Raw genomic sequence first — 23091 nt, forward strand, 5'->3', positions numbered from 1 at the left:
GAGTGAGACCTAAGTGTTAAAATCTTCCATCATCAAAACAGCTTTCCATTAAAAAGACTTCTGCATCATGGTGCCAACATAATTAATAGATATATTTTACACAGGAACAAAGATATGGATTCTTTGTAAAATAAAAATATATGCGAACTTACTTGGAATAGTGTGGTCAAGAATGTTGGTTGGCCTTTGATCTACCACTGACAGTGTGGATCTGGGGAGGGGGCAGCCTCCTACTTCTTTCCTCACATGATGATAATTTCCTCGCTAAGATGCTATGAGTTGAAGTTCCACAAACTCTAGAACTAATGCTTTTTTTTTTCAAAAAAAAATTCTGGCAATTAAAGCAATGAATGAAAAGGCATTTATTGTAGATTACTAAACTAAAGAAGACTGCCAGGGTGATTAACATTAGGATCAGAACCTGACCTGTGCATTATCTAACCGAAAGCACGTAGTCAGTATTATACAAAGAAATCTAATGAGTTCATAGAAGATCAGAGTTAATATCTGTAACTATATTAAGCATCATTCCAATTTTCTTACTTTATAGACTTTTCTATCTAACCATTTATCTACATACCTTATATTTCGAAACATTATTTCTCAAAAAAAAACCACTACCTTGACAAACAGTAGTATCAATGCAACACTAAGCACATGCCTTACATTATATCACACCTATAATGTGAAAATTATAAAAGTAAATTAAGAAATTTAAAATAATGTGTCTTCACCCCACACTCACACATAAATAGTCATTGAAAAAATTGTCTTTTTAAATGAAATGTGAGCATATTTATTAGGATGCTCACTATTGAACATGTTATCACTTTCTTCATGTGACAGAGAACACACCTGACCCGTGCTGTGGGAGGAACAGGCTGTTCAAGGGCTCCACAAGAAATCCCCGTTTACCAAGGAGAGGATGGTTCCTCCTAGCGCTACCTCTGTTCTAAGTTCCAAATAGCCACGATTTCCCCAGAAACCCTTTGAGCTGTTACTGCCTCAGATACGGGAGAATTTAAGGCTACATTCATCAAAAACACACAGGACATTAATAAATGACACCAGGACATTAATAAATGACACCAGGACATAGGCCTAACGTTATCAAATTTCTTCAAATGATAAGGAGTAGGAGGGACTGTTATCCAAAAAATGTTCCTCAGTCATGGTAACATGGAGATCTTATATCAAAGGCACAAGGGACCAGTGTTACTGTCATCCTGCCCTGAACAGTGGAGGGAATTTGCAGATGGGAGTATACACTATCCCTGGCTTAAATTTCTCCTGGTTCTTCCTCTTGTTAAGGTTATTGTGATATTCTGCCTTTCACCTGTCTTAGCTATCATTCACTTATCTTTTTAAGGGAAGACGAAAAAAATGGTAGAAGAGAATGAGGAGACGGTGAAACACAACCCTGTTAAGACAAAAATAAGACAAAAGATACAAAAACCAGATGTAGTATAAATGTAATAGAAACTGGCTGAAAATAGTATATCCCATCAGACAATACAGCACACAAACAGGGCAGGAGTAGTCAGGAAAGGGCAGAGGCCATAGCCTACACCAAGAGCCTTTCAATAGACCGCTGAATGGACCGGATCTGCTGCTTTAGTTGAGACCCTTCTTTGATGGTTACCGAATAGTTGATGACAGCCCTGGACACTCCACAAGCCCATGCTAAAGCCTGCTTGGAGCGCACAAATACGTAGGGAACTCTTGTCTTCACACAGCAGAGGGAAGTGCAAGATGCTCTCCAAGGGCGCAGCATCCGCTGACGTCACATTGAACTCAGAGTTGCCTCTGTTGAGGGTTTTGGTGGTTTCACTGGCTCCTTTCTGAAGCTGTTACAGGACTGCTGAGCCAGGTCCAGCAGCTTCTTGGTGAAGTGGACATTTCCGAGGGGATAGGCCTTGGATTCACATCAGTCTCCATCATGGCTGGACTGACACCACTGCACCTCAACAACAGCCCGCCTCACACAAACTCAAACGCCGTACCGCAAAAATTGTACTATAAGCACACTTTTTTTTTCTTAGAAAAGGGCGATTCTTGAGTTGCAATGCTCTGAAATCTCATTATGTCCAGCAACATTTTACTTTCCTTAACGTATAGGAACTTCCGACAGTAAGTACAAGATATTTATCAGATAATTATACTCCCAGTAAATCTAGATGTTCAAAACCCTTAAAGAAACCAAGCCCTGCCTGGCTATCACATAGTAGAACTGTAACTTTAACACTAAATAAAAATTATCCACTCACTATAATATCACACAATTAGTGATTCGTTCTTCATTTGGAAATAATGAAAGAAATGCTCAAAGGTCTGTGAAGGATATGATCTTGGGCTACAGTGACTAAGGATTACAGATTTAAGAGGATGATTTAGGCATAAGAAAATCTATTGGCTATTGGGGCCTAATTTATGAAAAGTTAAAAGATGGCGCATATGTTGTTACTGGGAGAATACTGAGAAAGCAGGGAAGACACAAGTTCAGTAGAAGATGGAGTCAAAAGGTTTGAGGGGAAAGATGTGTTCATTATTTATTTCCACATACAACTGGGAAGACAGCACACCATGAGGAAGACAGGAACGAGGCAAATATCCAGGAAATGTGAATGTGTGGAACCCCAAAGAGAAGCCCAGTTCAAGGAAACACCTTGAATTCAAAGAAGTACAATAATGGTAGCAAAATGATCCTAGAGTTAGGCCGTGATGCAAACCTGAACCAGAGAAGAAAGGTCAGGCACAAAAAGATGTTTGGGTTTGGCAGATTAAGTCACTGTCAGTGTGTTTAAGCTTGAGGTTCTGGGGCTTGTATGTCAGAATGAAACGAGAGAGGAGATAAAGAAAATTGTGTTTGTTTTTTGATTCATATGGAAAGTATAAGTGCACATGAAATGACAGTGATGTTTGGACAGAAGACGAAGACTTAAGCTCATGAGCTCAGTCTCGCCAGCTGTCTAGTGGCAGGAGCAGCTGGAAAAGGAGCCAGGAGGCAATGGAACACTGAGAAGAATGGAAAATGTTGAAACAAAAAAATTCTGTCTTAGTTAGGGTTTCCATTGTAGTATAGGCACACCATGACCAAGGCAATGCTTATGACGGACAACATTTCTTTTTATTAACTTGAGAATTTCTTATATACATTTCAAGTGTTATTCCCTTTCCCGGTTTCCAGGCAAACATCCCTATCCCCCCTCCCCTTCCTTATGGGTGTTCCACTCCCCACCCTCCCCCCATTGCCGCCCTCCCCCCAACAGTCTAGTTCACTGGGGGTTCAGTCTTAGCAGGACCCAGGGCTTCCCCTTCCACTGGTGATCTTACTAGAATATTCATTGCTACCTATGGGGTCAGAGTCCAGGGTCAGTCCATGTATAGTATTTAGGTAGTGGCTTAGTCCCTGGAAGCTCTGGTTGCTTGACATTGTTGTACTTTTGGGGTCTCGAGCCCCTTCAAGCTCTTCCAGTTCTTTCTCTGATTCCTTACACAGGGGTCCTATTCTCAGTTCAGTGGTTTGCTGCTGGCATTCGCCTCCGTATTTGCTGTATTCTGGCTGTGTCTCTCAGAAGAGATCTACATCCGGTTCCTGTCGGTCTGCACTTCTTTGCTTCATCCATCTTGTCTAATTGGGTGGCTGTATATGTATGGGCCACATGTGGGGCAGGCTCTGAATGGGTGTTCCTTAAGTCTCTGTTTTAATCTTTGCCTCTCCCTTCCCTGCCAAGGGTATTCTTTTTCCTCATTTAAAGAAGGAGTGAAGCATTCACATTTTGATCATCCGTCTTGAGTTTCGTTTGTTCTAGGGATCTAGGGTAATTCAAGCATTTGGGCTAATAGCCACTTATCAATGAGTGCATACCATGTATGTCTTTCTGTGATTGGGTTAGCTCACTCAGGATGATATTTTCCAGTTCCAACCATTTGCCTACGAATTTCATAAACTCGTAGTTTTTGATAGCTGAGTAATATTCCATTGTGTAGATGTACCACATTTTCTGTATCCATTCCTCTGTTGAAGGGCATCTGGGTTCTTTCCATTTTCTGGCTATTATAAATAAGGCTGCGATGAACATAGTGGAGCACGTATCTCTTTTATATGTTGAGGCATCTTTTGGGTATATGCCCAAGAGAGGTATAGCTGGATCCTCAGGCAATTCAATGTCCAATTTTCTGAGGAACCTCCAGACTGATTTCCAGAATGGTTTTACCAGTCTGCAATCCCACCAACAATGGAGGAGTGTTCCTCTTTCTCCACATCCTCGCCAGCATCTGCTGTCACCTGAGTTTTTGATCTTAGCCAATCGCACTGGTGTGAGGTGAAATCTCAGGGTTGTTTTGATTTGCATTTCCCTTATGACTAAAGATGTTGAACATTTCTTTAGGTGTTTCTCAGCCATTCGGCATTCCTCAGCTGTGAATTCTTTGTTTAGCTCTGAACCCCATTTTTTAATAGGGTTATTTGTTTCCCTGCGGTCTAACTTCTTGAGTTCTTTGTATATTTTGGATATAAGGCCTCTATCTGTTGTAGGATTGGTAAAGATCTTTTCCCAATCTGTTGGTTGCCGTTTTGTCCTAACCACAGTGTCCTTTGCCTTACAGAAGCTTTGCAGTTTTATGAGATCCCATTTGTCGATTCTTGATCTTAGAGCATAAGCCATTGGTGTTTTGTTCAGGAAATTTTTTCCAGTGCCCATGTGTTCCAGATGCTTCCCTAGTTTTTCTTCTATTAGTTTGAGTGTGTCTGGTTTGATGTGGAGGTCCTTGATCCACTTGGACTTAAGCTTTGTACAGGGTGATATAAGCATGGATCGATATGCATTCTTCTACATGTTGACCTCCAGTTGAACCAGCACCATTTGCTGAAAATGCTATCTTTTTTCCATTGGATGGTTTTGGCTCCTTTGTCAAAAATCAAGTGACCATAGGTGTGTGGGTTCATTTCTGGGTCTTCAATTCTATTCCATTGGTCTATCTGTGTGTCTCTGTACCAATACCATGCAGTTTTTATCACTATTGCTCTGTAATACTGCTTGAGTTCAGGGATAGTGATTCCCCCTGAAGTCCTTTTATTGTTGAGGATAGCTTTAGCTATCCTGGGTTTTTTGTTATTCCAGATGAATTTGCAAATTGTTCTGTCTAACTCTTTGAAGAATTGGATTGGTATTTAATGGGGATTGCATTGAATCTGTAGATTGCTTTTGGTAAAATGGCCATTTTTACTATATTAATCCAGCCAATCCATGAGCATGGGAGATCTTTCCATCTTCTGAGGTCTTCTTCAATTTCTTTCCTCAGTGTCTTGAAGTTCTTATTGTACAGATCTTTTACTTGCTTGGTTAAAGTCACACCGAGGTACTTTATATTATTTGGGTCTATTATGAAGGGTGTCGTTTCCCTAATTTCTTTCTCGGCTTGTTTCTCTTTTGTATAGAGGAAGGCAACTGATTTATTTGAGTTAATTTTATACCCAGCCACTTTGCTGAAGTTGTTTATCAGCTTTAGTAGTTCTCTGGTGGAACTTTTGGGATCACATAAATATACTATCATGTCATCTGCAAATAGTGATATTTTGACCTCTTCTTTTCCGATCTGTATCCCTTTGATCTCCTTTTGTTGTCTGATTGCTCTGGCTAGAACTTCAAGAACTATATTGAATAAGTAAGGAGAGAGTGGGCAGCCTTGTCTAGTGCCTGATTTTAGTGGGATTGCTTCAAGTTTCTCTCCATTTAGTTTAATGTTAGCAGCTGGTTTGCTGTATATGGCTTTTACTATGTTTAGGTATGGGCCTTGAATTTCTATTCTTTCCAGGACTTTTATAATGAAGGGGTGTTGAATTTTGTCAAATGCTTTCTCAGCATCTAATGAAATGATCATGTGGTTCTGTTCTTTCAGTTTGTTTATATAATGGATCACGTTGATGGTTTTCCGTATATTAAACCATCCCTGCATGCCTGGGATGAAGCCTACTTGATCATGGTGGATGATTGTTTTGATGTGCTCTTGAATTCGGTTTGCCAGAATTTTATTGAGTATTTTTGCGTCGATATTCATAAGGGAAATTGGTCTGAAGTTCTCTTTCTTTGTTGTGTCTTTGTGTGGTTTAGGTATAAGAGTAATTGTGGCTTCGTAGAAGGAATTCGGTAGGGCTCCATCTGTTTCAATTTTGTGGAATAATTTGGATAATATTGGTATGAGGTCTTCTATGAAGGTTTGATAGAATTCTGCACTAAACCCGTCTGGACCTGGGCTCTTTTTGGTTGGGAGACCTTTAATGACTGCTTCTATTTCCTTAGGAGTTATGGGGTTGTTTAACTGGTTTATCTGTTCCTGATTTAACTTCGATACCTGGTATCTGTCTAGGAAATTGTCCATTTCCTGAAGATTTTCAAGTTTTGTTGAATATAGGTTTTTATAGTAAGATCTGATGATTTTTTGAATTTCCTCTGAATCTGTAGTTATGTCTCCCTTTTCATTTCTGATTTTGTTAATTTGGACGCACTCTCTGTCTCCTCTCGTTAGTCTGGCTAAGGGTTTATCTATCTATCTTGTTGATTTTCTCAAAGAACCAACTTTTGGTTCTGTTGATTCTTTCTATGGTCCTTTTTGTTTCTACTTGGTTGATTTCAGCTCTGAGTTTGATTATTTCCTGCCTTCTACTCCTCCTGGGTGTATTTGCTTCTTTTTGTTCTAGAGCTTTTAGGTGTGCTGTCAAGCTGCTGACATATGCTCTTTCCTGTTTCTTTCTGCAGGCACTCAGCGCTATGAGTTTTCCTCTTAGCACAGCTTTCATTGTGTCCCATAAGTTTGAGTATGTTGCATCTTCATTTTCATTAAATTCTTAAAAGTTTTTAATTTCTTTCTTTATTTCTTCCTTGACCAGGTTATCATTGAGTAGAGCATTGTTCAATTTCCACGTATATGTGGGCATTCTTCCCTTATTGTTATTGAAGATCAGTTTTAGGCCGTGGTGGTCCGATAGCACGCATGGGATTATTTCTATCTTTCTGTACCTGTTGAGGCCCGTTTTTTGACCAATTATATGGTCAATTTTGGAGAAAGTACCATGAGGAGCTGAGAAGAAGGTATATCCTTTTGCTTTAGGATAGAATGTTCTATAAATATCCGTTAAGTCCATTTGGCTCATGACTTCTCTTAGTCTGTCGACATCACTGTTTAATTTCTGTTTCCATGATCTGTCCATTGATGAGAGTGGGGTGTTGAAATCTCCCACTATTATTGTGTGAGGTGCAATGTGTGTTTTGAGCTTTAGTAAGGTTTCTTTTACGTATGTAGGTGCCCTTGTATTTGGGGCATAGATATTTAGGATTGAGAGTTCATCTTGGTGGATTTTTCCTTTGATGAATATGAAGTGTCCTTCCTTATCTTTTTTGTTGACTTTTAGTTGGAAATTGATTTTATTTGATATTAGAATGGCTACTCCAGCTTGCTTCTTCTGACCATTTTCTTGGAAAGTGGTTTTCCAGCCTTTCACTCTGAGGTAGTGTCTGTCTTTGTCTCTGAGGTGTGTTTCCTGTAGGCAGCAGAATGCAGGGTCCTCGTTGCGTATCCAGTTTGTTAATCTATGTCTTTTTATTGGGGAGTTGAGGCCATTGATATTGAGAGATATTAAGGAATAGTGATTATTGTTTCCCTTTATATTCATATTTGGATGGGAGGTTATGTTTGTGTGCTTTCATTCTCTTTGTTTTGTTGCCAAGACGATTAGTTTCTTGCTTCTTCTAGGGTATAGCTTGCCTCCTTATGTTGGGCTTTACCATTTATTATCCTTTGTAGTGCTGGATTTGTAGAATGATATTGTGTAAATTTGGTTTTGTCATGGAATATCTTGGTTTTTCCATCTATGTTAATTGAGAGTTTTGCTGGATACAGTAACCTGGGCTGGCATTTGTGTTCTCTTAGGGTCTGTATGACATCAGTCCAGGATCTTCTGGCCTTCATAGTTTCTGGCGAGAAGTCTGGTGTGATTCTGATAGGTCTCCCTTTATATGTTACTTGACCTTTTTCCCTTACTGCTTTTAATATTCTTTCTTTATTTTGTGCGTTTGGTGTTTTGACAATTATGTGACGGGAGGTGTTTCTTTTCTGGTCCAATCTATTTGGAGTTCTGTAGGCTTCTTGTATGTCTATGGGTATCTCTTTTTTTAGGTTAGGGAAGTTTTCTTCTATGATTTTGTTGAAGATATTTACTGGTCCTTTGAGCTGGGAGTCTTCACTCTCTTCTATACCTATTATCCTTAGGTTTGATCTTCTCATTGAGTCCTGGATTTCCTGTATGTTTTGGACCAGTAGCTTTTTCCGCTTTACATTATCTTTGACAGTTGAGTCAATGATTTCTATGGAATCTTCTGCTCCTGAGATTCTCTCTTCCATCTCTTGTATTCTGTTTGTGAAGCTTGTATCTACAGCTCCTTGTCTCTTCTTTTGGTTTTCTATATCCAGGGTTGTTTCCATGTGTTCTTTCTTGATTGCTTCTATTTCCATTTTTAATTCCTTCAACTGTTTGATTGTGTTTTCCTGGAATTCTTTCAGGGATTTTTGCGATTCCTCTCTGTAGGCTTCTACTTGTTTATTAATGTTTTCCTGTGTTTCCCTAAGTGTGTTCATGTCTTTCTTGAAGTCCTCCAGCATCATGATCAAATATGATTTTGAAACTAGATCTTGCCTTTCTGGTGTGTTTGGATATTCCATGTTTGTTTTGGTGGGAGAATTGGGCTCCGATGGTGCCATGTAGTCTTGGTTTCTGTTGCTTGGGTTCCTGCGCTTGCCTCTTGCCATCAGATTATCTCTAGTGTTACTTTGTTCTGCTATTTCTGACAGTGGCTAGACTGTCCTATAAGCCTGTGTGTCAGGAGTGCTGTAGACCTGTTTTCCTCTCTTTCAGTCAGTTATGGGGACAGAGTGTTCTGCTTTCGGGCGTGTAGTTTTTCCTCTCTACAGGTCTTCAGCTGTTCCTGTGGGCCTGTGTCTTGAGTTCACCAGGCAGCTTTCTTGCAGCAGAAAATTTGGTCTTACCTGTGGTCCCGTGGCTCAAGTTTGCTTGTGGGGTGCTGCCCAGGGGCTCTCTGCAGCGGCAGCAACCAGGAAGACCTGTGCCACCCCTTCCGGGAGCTTCAGTGCACCAGGGTTCCAGATGGTCTTTGGCTTTTTCCTCTGGCGTCCGAGATGTGTGTGCAGGGAGCAGTCTCTTCTGGTTTCCCAGGCTTGTCTGCCTCTCTGAAGGTTTAGCTCTCCCTCCCACGGGATTTGGGTGCATAGAACTGTTTATCCGGTCTGTTTCTTTCAGGTTCTGGTGGTGTCTCAGGCAGGTGTCCTGCCGCTCCTGGGCCCTCCCCCACGGGAGCCCAGAGGCCTTATACATTTTCCTCCTGGGCCAGGGATGTGGGCAGGGGTGAGCAGTGTTGGTGGTCTCTTCCGCTCTGCAGCCTCAGGAGTGCCCACCTGACCAGGCGGTTGGGTCTCTCTCTCACCGGGTCTCTGAACCCCATTTTTAATAGGGTTATTTGTCTCCCTGCGGTCTAACTTCTTGAGTTCTTTGTATATTTTGGATATAAGGCCTCTATCTGTTGTAGGATTGGTAAAGATCTTTTCCCAATCTGTTGGTTGCCGTTTTGTCCTAAGCACAGTGTCCTTTGCCTTACAGAAGCTTTGCAGTCAAATGCAGTTTTAAATGTAAATGTAACCCATTACTTCATTAACTCTTCCTTACACGCTGTCCGTATGATTTAAATACGAGTTTAGTCCAACAGACATCCAATAAAAATTGCTATAGATTTATAAGTATACAAAAACTTGAGGAAAAACAATTGATTAAATCATATTTGCTTCTGTCCATTGGGTATCACACACACCCACCCATCCCCCCACACACACATAGAGTTGGGGCAGACCGGAAAAGAGACACAGAGACACACATAGAGAGACTTAGAGGTACACACAGAAAAGGTAAAGGAATTAGTCCAATATCAGCACTTAACATAAGAAGCTGGTTAAATACTGACAGGGAACTAGCAATGAACTGAATGTATGGGTTTTGATGAATCAAAACCTGAATTGGCTTTGATATCTTCCTGCAGATTTTTGTCTAGAATATAGAATCCAAAGATAGCTTGTAAGGTTTTCCATTTCATGCTAGTAGCATTTATCAATGTTTACCCACCTATTGACAAAACTGAAGACAACATTAATTGGCCAGAAAGGATTAAGAATTGTTTTTAAAAATAATGATTATGGGCTTAAGGAGAGAAGGAAATTTTGATTGTTGATTTACGAGCACAATTGTTCCTCTTTTCATTGATTGGGAAAAATTGGCACATGTATCTCTGTCAGATGTATTGATCATTCTAACGACAGCACAGATAAGTTCATGTGTGGGTGTAAACCTGTGCAACATATGGCTTTCTTCCAGGATACTAAATATAAGTTTTCAGTATTACAGGACTGTCTGCTTCAGACAGTATCTTTTCAGTAATCACGATGGCAAGACCTTAATGTTAATTCATAGATTATACCAATATCCATCTCTAACTCATGCACTTGCCCAAAGCTTGTTTCAGTCTTTTGTGGTCTGTAGATTTTTACCATAAAATAACTATTTTGCTATGAGCTAATTACTATCTATCTTTTGAATATTGTGGCTACCTCTCTGTAGTCTTGAGATTTTTACTCTATCTCAGAAACGTACCTCACATTTGATCACAATTTACTACATGCTTTACTGTCTACATTTTTTCTTGGGAATTTTTAATGCAGTATAAGCAATACATGTAAAGTGTCTGCCTTCTAGCCAGGTAATCCTCCAGGATCCCTAGCTCTTGTTTTCATGAAGCCGGGCATGGTTCCTCACATTTACAATCTGAGGACTTACAATAGGAAGATGGTGAGGTGAGTGTGAGGCTAGCCTGGATTACAGAGTGATACCTGGTCAAAAGGGGAAATGGAGGACAAAAGAAAGGAGAGGGAGGAAGGGAAAGGTAAAACAATCTGTCAGGAGCTGGAGAGGTGACAGCTCCCAGTGCCAGCCTGAACATTCACAACCTTCTGTAATCCAGAACCAGGAGACTCAATTATCTTCTCTGCACAATACAGGCACCAGGCATGCAAATGGTACATAGACATACATGCAAAGTACTCATACATATAAAGTGAAACCTCATAACTCTTAAAAAACATGTTGCTGGTATAAAAATCAAGATATAAGCATAGCTGACATTTTCCTGAAAACTAGAGACTGCCTAGGTAGCTGAGACTACTGTAGAGATCAGAGACAATCTGCGTTAGGAGCATTTCAACCTAGAATATTAAACTTCTCACTTAATTTTGTTTCATTAAATTAATGAACAATAAAGTCTGTCCATACTCTATCAAGTGTATGGGCCTCATAGAGAATTGATATGTAGGAAATTTGGCATAAGGACTAGAATAAGGCCACACTTATCAACTGCTGTTATGAATTTAGTGATCTTAATGTGCTAAATACATACCATGCAACTTTAAAGAATTTTTGCGATGATTAGGTAACACAAATATATAGAACCTCAGAAATGGCTTGGCATAGCATAACTCTAGATAAGCATTTTTAATACACTTTTATGCTTGGGAATTGGGTAAAGGTGTGACAGTTGGTACCATTGTCCTCTAAACCATCTCACCAGGACATGGCCTATTAGATCTCTTCAAGTTGTCATTGAATTTAGGAATTTCAACCTGATGATACTGATTTTCATGTGTCCAATAAGTATATTAAGCTACTTATAAATGCAATTATATTCTATAAGACTTGAATTAGCATTGTTGTTTATTTTTATATGAGCCTCCTTTGTTCATCAGAAATGCTTTATATAATGAAGTTTGGCTAGGTGACTTTGATTGAGCATTGACAGCAGAACACTCACGTTTACTGCCTTAATGGTACCAAGTGCAATATTTTGTAAATTTGTTAACCCATTTTATTTTATTTATTTTTTGTACAGGCCAGAAACTTTTATGAATATAGGTGCAAAGATGCTAAACAAAATACTAGCAAACCAAATCCAGCAGCATAGAAAATGGTTTATGTAGCATAGACAAGTGGGGTTATTCCAGGAATGTGAAAAAAGCGTGAGACCTAAAACATGTTATTACTTCAACAAATACCCAAATAAAACACTTTCTACAGTCATATCTACATCAATATCTATATCTATATATCTATTTAGCTCTTTCTCTTTCTGTATAAATATATATATGTATATATATATCCATCTATGCATATTCTAGTATATATTATATGCATATATGTATATTATATGCCTGAAGTTTGATATAAATGATCTATTTTGATATATTTCACTTTATTTTCTACTTCAGCTTTCATGTCTTCTGTCTATCCTCAAGTATTAAATTTTCAAAAGGTAGTACAAAATGAAAACTAGACATTTCCTGTAAAAATCCTCATAACAAACAAACGTGCGCTAATTTGTTCTAAGAGATGCTATCAAATCATGCTTCCCTTCGTGCTTTGTTTTGTTGTCTTGACTATGTCTCTGGACAATAACAGCCATCTCCCGTACAGGCATTCTCTGACAGGTTATGAAATTGATGAAATGTTTGATCAGAGGAAACTCAGCCTCTTGTTTAATGCTCTTTCTGGGTTATTCAAAAAAATACCTACAATATAATATACAGTCATCATCATTCTTAAAGCCCATGATCTTGGGAGAAATGAGGGTCTTGCTGGAAAAAGAAGAGCAAAGACAACCTCTGGGTGCTAATGTTTATTTTCTACCGTCCCCTTTACACCAGAAATTCAGAGTATTGACCGGCACTGCCTGATTCCATTTCATCGTGTCCCATGAGAGTTGAAATTGCAGACTGAGATAAACTAAAAGTACCAAGTTCATCATGTTTAAAACTGCTTTTTCAGGGTATTGCTTTCTCTCTGCTAGTCAGGGCTGTTCCTCTTCCACTGATAGGTTGTAATTGCAAAATGGATGGGGGGATAGCAAAAAGTAAAAATGAAATGGCAGCCCTGGTCTGATGTGGTATAGTCTGTGATGTGTGTCTGAAAGATTTATGTCCTGATTAAAGAAGCTGTGATTGGATTTTCTGATAGAAAATTGTTTTGGTCATTGGCACATGGGCTGCATATTCTTTGATCCAAAGCCTTTTTCAGTTACTGTCTTGAGAAACTTGAAAGAAAGCTCGAGGGGAGAAAAATACTGTTAAGAAGGAAGGAGATCAAATTTATTCTATAATGTAAGGCAAACATTATGAATTAATGACCAATAATTCATGGTCAAGATAGATTTTTCCCATGCTTGGTTTTTCTTCAGTTGACATCCCATTCAGTCACTGCCTCGTTCATGTACTGAATACTTAGAAAATATTGTCATGTACCGGGCATAGTTCTAGACACACAAATGAATCAGGAAATACATAAAGTGGCCTTTCTGAGTGGCTGTTATTGTATTGTTGGAAACCAGAAAAGAATAATAAAAAAGGAATGTATGAGGATTTCTAATCCATGCCAAACAAACAAACAAATACATTTTGAAGGGATGAAAATTAATGCAAATGATTTGTGTTCTTAGATTAGATAGGCATGCAATATCCTGTTAGAAGAGGTCATATTTAAGTGGGCCTGTCACAACCCTCTGCACAAAATTAAAGATTGTAAGGATGGAGTCGTCAATGACAAAACATTCCAAACAAGCCAACTAAATAAAATTATTATGTAGAAATGAAACATAATCGAATAGAGGAATCTGGATGTGAGGACATAGCATGGGTAGATAGCAGGAAAGTAAAGAGAAAGACAAGATTTTTAGTAGAGACACCAGTATCGCCCAGCTGAATAACCTGGGAACTCATAAGCTACTAATCCAATACCGAAATGGTCAGTCCTGGTAGTGTACAAGTAACATGAAACAGACTGAGGAGGTTGTATATAGGAAAATGCATGTAGTAATAATTAATTAAACATAAAGAGGCATTAGGTTTGAAAGACAACAATGGGGTTTAGAGAAGAAAGGGAATAATATATGTTATGTAAACACATCATATTCTCAATATAAAGAAGGAAACGAGCCAGAAATCGAGGAGACCTATTGTAACAACTGAAATGTCTTGAATACAATGTATGGGAGTGTTTAAAGAAAATGCTGTTAGCCAGGTATGGTCAATGTTTTAGCTTGTTTTAAATTGCAGAGAAAAAGACCATAACCCAAAACCACTCTGGGAAAGAAAGGGTTTATCTGTCTTATAATTCTACATCACATCTATCGACCAAGAGAAGTCAGGACATTAACTCAATCAAGACATCTGGAAGCAGAAACTAAATGGGAGACCACGCTGCTTACTGGCTTGCTTGCCCTGGATTGCTCAGCTACCTTTCTTAAACAACCAAAGCCCATCTGCCCAGTAGGGGCACAGCCCTTATGAGCTAGGCCCTTGCACAATAATCATCATGTAAATGGGCCAATAGGATCAAAGAAATTTCTCAGTTGAGAGTCCTCCTTTCCAAGTGTCTCTAGTCTGTCCTATGACGACAGAAAACCAACCATCACAGTGGCGTAGGCTTTTAATCCCAGTACTAAATTTGAGGCTACCATAGGCTACATAGTTAGATGCTACCTAAAAAAAAATACAGTGTATGGAACTCTCAAAGAATTAATAATATTTACTTTCTACAATAAAACTACTAATGTCTAAGGTGAATCTCACACCAAGTCAGTCATCACTGCTGGGGGTTTTATGTACACTAACTGAGACTCACTCTTGAAGGAAGTTGCAGACCACAGAATGGATTTTGCAGTTTCCTCTCAATAAAATGGCACCTCCCCTTGAGTGGCTTCTGCTATTTACATTTGAGAGTAAATGAGGGAACCATTCCAAACACATTGACAAACACAACCGCCTCACCAGATCGATTCTTTAAATATCAAACTAACGTAAATTACATTTCCAACACCCAATATTTAATTAATGTATTCTGTCTTTCATAATTCACCTCCATATTTCCTTTTGGGCCTGCCAAACTACCATTATTCTTTTACCTCACAAGAAGTTTCCCTCTATCATTTTCTTGTGTTTGTCTGACCATAGAGGTAAGCACTGGTGTCCTCAGAGTCAGAGTCAGACGCCTATGACACTCGGGAGATAAGAGTTGAAACCTTGAACAGAATTTCTTTCCTAGATGGAAGGGTAAACTTTCTCATGGCTCATTAATTATTTTTATTTCAGTGATGCAATTTTTGTCTTTAGTTGATGCCAAGTTTCAGACTTATTATATGAGGCCATCAATCTTGACTTTCAATTCAGCGTGAATCTGGGCCCAGGGGTCCTGAGTGCTCTTTGTTTCAGACATGCACTCTGGATTTGGTATGAATTACATCAGGACAGGTAGGATGATATGTTTTAAAATAAGCAATTTTAAAGCACATGTTATCATCATTCCCAGTCCCCTACCTCCTAGCCTGAAAGCCCTCCTTAATAGGTTGCTGTGTGGGTGTTTATTAGGGATAACGCAGTGGAGACAGAAGCAGGTTGGGAACAGTAAAAAGAACTCAGATAGAAGACTGCAAAAGAGGCTTGACATGATTTGGAACAATACAGGGAAAGACTGAAGAAGTTAGCAAGATTTTGAAGACACCGATAACCATAGAAGATAATGTGCCATCAACCTGTTCTCCTGTTTCTTCGACTGAGGGCTCCACTCTTGCTTCTGTCCCAGAAGCAACACAATGCACATTTTAAATATTCCATTACCTTGGTATTGAATGGAATGTGTGGCAGAAAGGACAACGAAGCCAAATAAAATAAGATTCAATTCCACTGTGTCCATTTATCAGATCCTGTGCGATTAACCCCATTGAAATGCAATTCTCATTAGAAGATTGTGTTTCCCTCAAGGACATTGACTCCCTGGTGCCCTGATCCTAAAGCGGAGTTTTATGAATCTTGATTACCTTGTGGAAAATGAAATGGATCAGAGAATTCCGCTTTGTATCTATTTGTGCGGGGGAGTTAAATTTATTTCCTGCCAACATCAGCAATTCTGATTTTAGAGAATGCAGCTCATTAGAATAAGTTCTCCATATTAGAATAATGCGGTTCCTCTCCCCCAGCCAGCTGGTCTGCATATTACAATGCTTCCAGAGAGCCACTGGGAAAACCCAGCCCTCTTCACCTTCTTTTCCCTGATTTGCTGAGGTGAGATACGTTTTACAAACAAACAGAGACCTTTCTGAGGGCCAAGTTGTAGAGATCCTGCACGGGATTAGTGCACAGGAGACTCCTGGAAGGAAGTGTTAGGATGCTCCCAAATTCAAAATAAGAGTAGCACCAGGGGCTTTGATATATGGGGCAACTGGGAAAGGTAAATGGCAAACCTCCCACTGACCTCTGGAGCTCTGCTTGCTATTTGAGATGGAGTGGAAATGATGTTGCCATGCTCAAGGTATATTCAGTGTTTCCTTCTTCCTAACATTTCCTTTCACATACGCAATCTACCCCTTCTGTACTCCCAATGTTGCCAACGTTAGTCAGAACATTATTCAAAAATGCTTGTGATATGGCTCTCTTCTCCATAGTGGCACTCATGTTTAACTTCTAATGTACTGTGCCCTCTCTCACCAACACACACACACACACACACACACACACACACACACACACACAGAGAGAGAGAGAGAGATTTCTCATCAATAACAATATTCATTAAAAAAGATATATTAAACTATTGGCATTGACTAATAGTGACTAATTTTATTGTAACATCCCACCACTTCAAAACCGTAATGTTTTCCTTTACGGTTAAAAGCAAACACCTTCCTATGATCCTAAATGTCTTTCATCTTGTTTCCTAACTCATTTGAAGTCATGTGACTTGCCACGTCCACACTTTTAATTATGTCATCTCCCTGTTCACCTATACATTTCATTTACTTAGTTACTTACTAATTGATTTATTTACTTAATCATTTATTTTGCTATATCAGGTAGAGCATTGACAATAGGAAAAATGCACAAAGGACTTGGCCGTCTCCCTGACTTGAATCCTGTCTGGTTCTGTAGACATTATCACTTTCTTCAAACTTTTGTCTCCATATAATTCAAGTGTACAGTCCCAATGCTCAGTTCTTGGACATATGGAAATCAAATAAAATGATATATGTCAAATGTAGGGCTCTGTGCATGCAAGGAGTAGGCATTCATATGACACATCCGGAATGTATGAGCCAAGCTCTATAGTCAGTATAAATCTTTTCACATAAAAATCTCAGCTCTAGAAGAACAATATGCAGAAATGAATCATGGCTCCTCGCTCGACCCAAAATCTTTCCTTTCTTACAGCATTTTCACTGTCTTGAAATAATTATTATTGTATTTCATTTTTAAACTTTGCAGTTCAAAATGGCTACCCACTGTTAGACGAGAGAAAGAATTGTACCTGGACCCTTATGCTGTGATTTTCCTCCATGGTGACCTTTTAAATTGTTTATTGCTTCGCCCTCTCAGTCAGTGAATACAAATTTTCTAACTCATTTGATTAGGAGCATTTATTTTTCACAATTTTGGATCCCGTGAAATTGAGCTATGTGGGAAAAGACAGATGAAAAATGATAAAAAATAGGTCGATAATTGAAAATAAACCCAGCACGTGTTGATATCATTTATATACTAGTTGCTCCTATTCCAAATATGTGCTTTATATTAACTTGCAGAAGCTAGAACTCATAAGAGTACAAGGTCACATCATACAACAGGTAAGAAGCAATAGTTCAGTTTAAATGTGTAGCTTTTCTTCTTATTGTGTCGTCTTTAGTGGTTCTGAGTTATTGGAGACAGTGTTCATCTTTTTTGGCTTTGGTAACCACTTCTACCAAGAATCCTGGCTTCTTTCAAAGTATGAATGTTATCCGGAGAGCTTCCTATCACCCACTGGCTTATGTTCTCTATTAATTCCTATTAAAATAATTTTATGTTATGATCCGTAATTGCAAACCCAGGCTATTTCCGTGCTGATGAGAAAGGAAACAGGACATTTCAGAGGGACAAGCACTACAGCGGCAGCTGCTCGAATGTTACATGCAGAATCTGTCAGCTAGGCAAGCAGTCAAAGCTAGCACTTATCAAGAGCATTTATCGGGTGGTAGGGGAGGGGACGCCCAGGAGAGAGTAGTGCTCTATTGATCCCCAAGAAGTTTATTTTTCCATTCTGTGATATTAAAGGAATCAATTTCTTAAATAAAGCAAAAACACCAGTATTGATGATTGCAACGACGGTTTAAGTTTTCTAGGACAACAGAAGTATCATATTGATGCTAGGGTAACGCAAATGCCAGCCTTGATTGTGTTTGACACATCCACTGGTGGGTTTTGATTGCTAGCATTAATCCCTCGCTGTGAAAAAGATATTTTCAAGGTGTTGGGTTTAGGGCTAGTGAATTAGAAGGACATAAAAGACTCTTGTGTTTTGTTTTGTTTTGTTTCGTTTTACCCTCTCTCAATTGCAGTAGAGATCTCGATTGTGTCTCCTGATAACAGACACTCAAGAAATGGAAAGCAGTGTCCTGAAATAAAGCCCTGTGAGGAAAAGCAAAGCAACACTAGCTACTACCCAGGGAAAGCACATAACATTTCCAAACACTTAGCACCTTGAGTATTAATATTCATAACTTCTATTTGGGATAGTTATTTAAAATATTTTGCAGGTATGCATTCTAAAGTTCTCGTTTGAACATGACTTCTTAAAAAAGATTAATTTCATATTTATTTGTGTGCGTGTGTTTCTGTCTGTGCCATGTGTGTTTCACTATGCTCTTAGAAGTCAGTGTCTGATACCTAGAAGCTGGAGTTCCAGGAGGTGGTGTGCAACACCAAGTGGGTATTGACATTATGATGTCTAAAAGAGAAGTACTTGTTTCTAAAGCTGAGGTTCTCTCCATCCCCTCCTTCAACTTGGCTTTCTTGCCAAAGAAGATCATAGAGGAAAGAATACATTTCATACCCACTCAAGTTAATAAGATCCACCTCCACGTGCACCATTTTTTTAATCCAGTTCTAGATAAGGTGCATAGGACGGACATGATTAATGTCATCAGTTTTTCTTTAACTCACAAGTGTAGACATGTCATAGTGTGGCCAAATATTTCTGTTTGGTCAGTTCACGGAACTTTTAATAGCAGCCTCCGTTCCAAAAGTTCAATTCAGTCCTATTATAGGAAGAGGAAATTTAGCCTTTGTTGTTTATTCTTAGGCCTTTAATTTCATTCATTTCTATTCAGAGTAAGGGTGGTGCTAATAAAACATCCTTACTCTGTGTACACTGTTGAGTACATGAAAGGGACTCCACAAGCTCATGAGTAATGTAATAAACTATATATTTCGATCATCATTATTAAATGAGAGTCAGAATGCCACCATCCATTACTTCAGATGAAAACCTGATAAAATCACATCAAAAATAGAAATACGAGTATCTTTTTAAGAAAAAATCTTCATGTATAAATATTTAGTGAAAGAAAATCATTTAAATATGAAAAAAGCACACTATTGTTTAAGTCATGACATAGAAGTAGCAGTCTGAGGCTGAAAATAAAAGACAAAATTCAGCTGTTCTTAGAAATCTTTAGTGAAGGGCCCAACATAAACACAAGCAGCACATCTTTAAACACATATTTTCTTAATGAAATTCATTTTGAGGAAATGCTCTATAATAGGTGTTATTGAAAGGTCAACTGCATAAAGAAGTGGAACTGACGAAAATAAGAATGTCCTCAGGGATGTTGGAGTCCTTTAAAAAAAAAGGAAGAACCCCCCCAAAAAAGCCAAAAACACACTTGCCAGCATCCTCTGCAAGATGGTGTCGTAAGAAAAGAGAAGAAACAAATTTTACACTTAGAATGTGGTGTGCATAATGCATTTAACACCTTGCTCAGTGAAATTTCACTTGCAAAAGCAATTTACTTCAGTGAAGATACAACTTTTTTTCTGTAATAGCTTGTCAAATCACTGTAAAATTAGTCAATTAAATGTTGTTTAATGATAAAGAAAAAAAGGTGTGGGTGGTTCACCTGTCAGAAGAATGGAACCAGAGTATTGTTGGGAAAGGGGCAGAGAGAGGGGAAATAAAAATGGAGTCAGCCAAGATAAAGGGACCAAACACACACACACACACACACTCACACACACACACACACACACACACACCTAAAAACCGTGATATTTAGAGGTGACCAAAATCCAGTTTGGGGAAGATTTCCATGTGCAACAAAGTGTGAAGCTTCAACATCGGCCCTCAAGGGAGAATGTGAATTCACTGAGGATCCCAGCATCCCTGAGTATTTGATACAGAAAAGGATGGAGTCACGCTGGCTTAGAACTATTTTTCTTGTGCTTTTAATAGGATAGTTGGAGGGTTGAACTTTGACCCACTTCAAAGGACCCTTTTATAACAGACCTTATAATAATTCTAAGAGAAGTTTTCCATAGCAGTGTGGACTGATGGAAGACTGATGTCAGAGCACATGTGGAAAGGAGGGTCCGATGAGTCTTGGTTTGGGAGTTGATCTTCCTTCCCATTTAAGGAGTGTGAGGACAATGAACCAATGTAAATCTTGCTGGGGAAATTACTTGTCGATCTAATGAGTTTCAGTGACTATTTCTGAACTGTCCATAATGCAAGTTTGTCTCTGAAAGTGTCAGGGTAACACAGTGGCGGAAGTGTTGGGTTGGCACAGAATCTGGCTGGAGATGTAGTGACAAGCTCTGGTTCCCAGACGCCCTTCTTCTAAACAAGACAAAGCCCCTGAGACTATGGGATTTCCACAACCCTGTGTGCTGTGTTTGTTCTATCTGTGCCAAAGTCATCATGAGAAGTGAAAAAGCATTGGTGAACATTGTTTTCTTTTTCTTTCTTTTGTCATAAGACTTTTTTAAAACCTAGAAAATGACTGAGTAACAAGCAAAACAGGAGGCCGTATCTCTCAGGGGCAGCAGCAGTAGGGAGAGTAGGCCCTGTGCCTTGTCTGGACAGCACAATGGAGCTGGCCCTGTTGGCAGAAATGGGAGTGAGTAACCCTGAGGCATGAGTCTAGGAAAGCTGACTCCACCACTCATGTGCAGCGGGTGCCACAGGAGCAGAGGTAATGCCACCACCTCTGCCCCTAGCACCACTCCTTGCCACCTCCAGCAATTTGGAAAGCTGTCACAGGGTCGTGATCTCAGGAAAGTTAGCTCTGCTGCTCACCAGCTGCAGCACTCGGGGAGAGCGACCCCCATTCCCCTCTGGTGCCCTACTCTTGACCTCACTTGATCAACATAGTAGTGTTGGCACTAGTCATGGAGTAGCAGGTGAGCCAACCCCAAGGACAGAGGAAGACCTGGACCCACAGCACCCCTGCCCACAGTCTGGGTAGGGAGTAGAAGGGAGGGGGATCCCTGTCTATACACTTGCCCTTTGTTATTGTTACTGAGGCGATCAGGAGAAGTAACACCAGAATCCTGAGGTAAGCTGGCTGCAACTTTCAGGAGAGGAAATCTGTACTTCACGTGGGGAAGTACAAAGGGGAGTAGTCAAAGGGGAGTGGGTGAGCCAGCCTGGAGGCAAGACCACAGAAGAGCTGGCCCTGCCACTTGTTTGCTATGAGGTGGTGGGAGTGTGAGAATGATGTGTCACCTGCAACAGTTGGGAACCTTGCCCTGGTTTCATGAGAGCAAGTTAGCTGGCCATGCTCCTCATAGGCTACAGCACTTGGGGAATCAGGCCTTTGACCTCATATGGGCAACAGATTAGAGCTGGCCCTTGTGGAGAAGGTACAAGCAAGCTTTCTCAGAGAGCAAGAGCATGTGACGTTGCTCCACCACTTATCTGGTGTGAGGTAGATGTAGCAGGGAGAGCTGAATCTGGTGTTGTGAGAATGGGAGAGTTGCCATCCCCTTACTGTAGCACTCAAGACAGAGGGTCCTGCACCTTGCCTAGGCAACACTGTAGGGCTGCTGCTAATAAAGAAGGCATGGGTGAGCCATCTCAAAGGATATGATAGGGAGAGAGCTGGCCCAGCCCCTCAGAGGTGCAGCATGGGCCCTGCACCTTGACTGGGGAGCACCAGCACAGTACAGCCGGTTCTGTGGAGGTGTGGGCGTGGGTGAGCTGCCTTCAGGGGAATGAACATAGGAGAGCTGACCCTGTCACATGCCTATGGCAGCAATGGGTAGCCTAGGTGGAGCAGTATTGAAGAGCTCTCCCTGTTCGTCCGGATAAGGGCTGATCAGCTCAACTACTACCCCAGCCCAGATCCACAGTTCTGAACTGACCCACTACAAAATCGGTATCGTCTTTCAATGATTAGGATGCATGAAAGGGCATTCCAGCTCTTCCAAAGCTGCAGGACCTCCATAACATGAGGCAGGGACACCATCACCTCAAGGAGTCCCTATGAGGATCGAATATTGGTGGTATGACAGAAGCCAAAGATCTCGAACCAGATTTGTTGCAACGAACATTAGAAAGAGATTTGTGGAGAGAGGGATAAACTGTGGGACACACTGTGACATAGTTTCCATGATGAGATGTTTTCTAGGGTTTGTTTTTGTTGTTGTTATTGTTTGTGAGTGTGTGTTTTATCTGGGGAAAATGTTACAAGGACAAAGGGGTAGGGAGATGAGCCAGACAGGGGTGTATGATGTGAAACTCACAAATTACCAATAAAAAGTATTTTTTAAAAGAGAAGAAAGGAAAAGAAGAGAAAAGAAAAGAAAAGAAGAGAAAAGAAAAGAAAAGAAAAGAAAAGAAAAGAAAAGAAAAGAAAAGAAAGACCAGATTGACTTTTCAGAGGTTTGAGAACTATTGTTCAAATGCCTCCCCTTACTAATGAAATGCCCCTGCTTCATAAGGATCTATAACGGTGGTATCCATTCGCCAGATTCAAGCTTAAGAAGCTAGCTATAGACTAAAAAGTGACTTGCATGTTGATTTACTCATCCGAACATGGGCAATAATGCAGATAGTTGATCAGAAACCCGGGTTCCTCTTGCTTACACAGAGGATCCGCAGTTCCCATGGCCATATATAAGTAATTT

General features: G+C 39.9%; 1 pseudogene; it reads right to left on the reverse strand.

Moving 5' to 3' along the window:
* Positions 1–1564: 1564 nt before the first annotated feature.
* Snu13-ps1 (small nuclear ribonucleoprotein 13, pseudogene 1) lies at positions 1565–1941 on the reverse strand (annotated as a pseudogene).
* Between the last annotated feature and the right edge of the window lie 21150 nt (positions 1942–23091).

This window comes from Rattus norvegicus, chromosome 10 (assembly GCF_021556685.1).
Source record: "Rattus norvegicus strain SHRSP/BbbUtx chromosome 10, alternate assembly SHRSP_T2T, whole genome shotgun sequence".
Classification (NCBI taxonomy): Eukaryota; Metazoa; Chordata; class Mammalia; order Rodentia; family Muridae; genus Rattus; species Rattus norvegicus.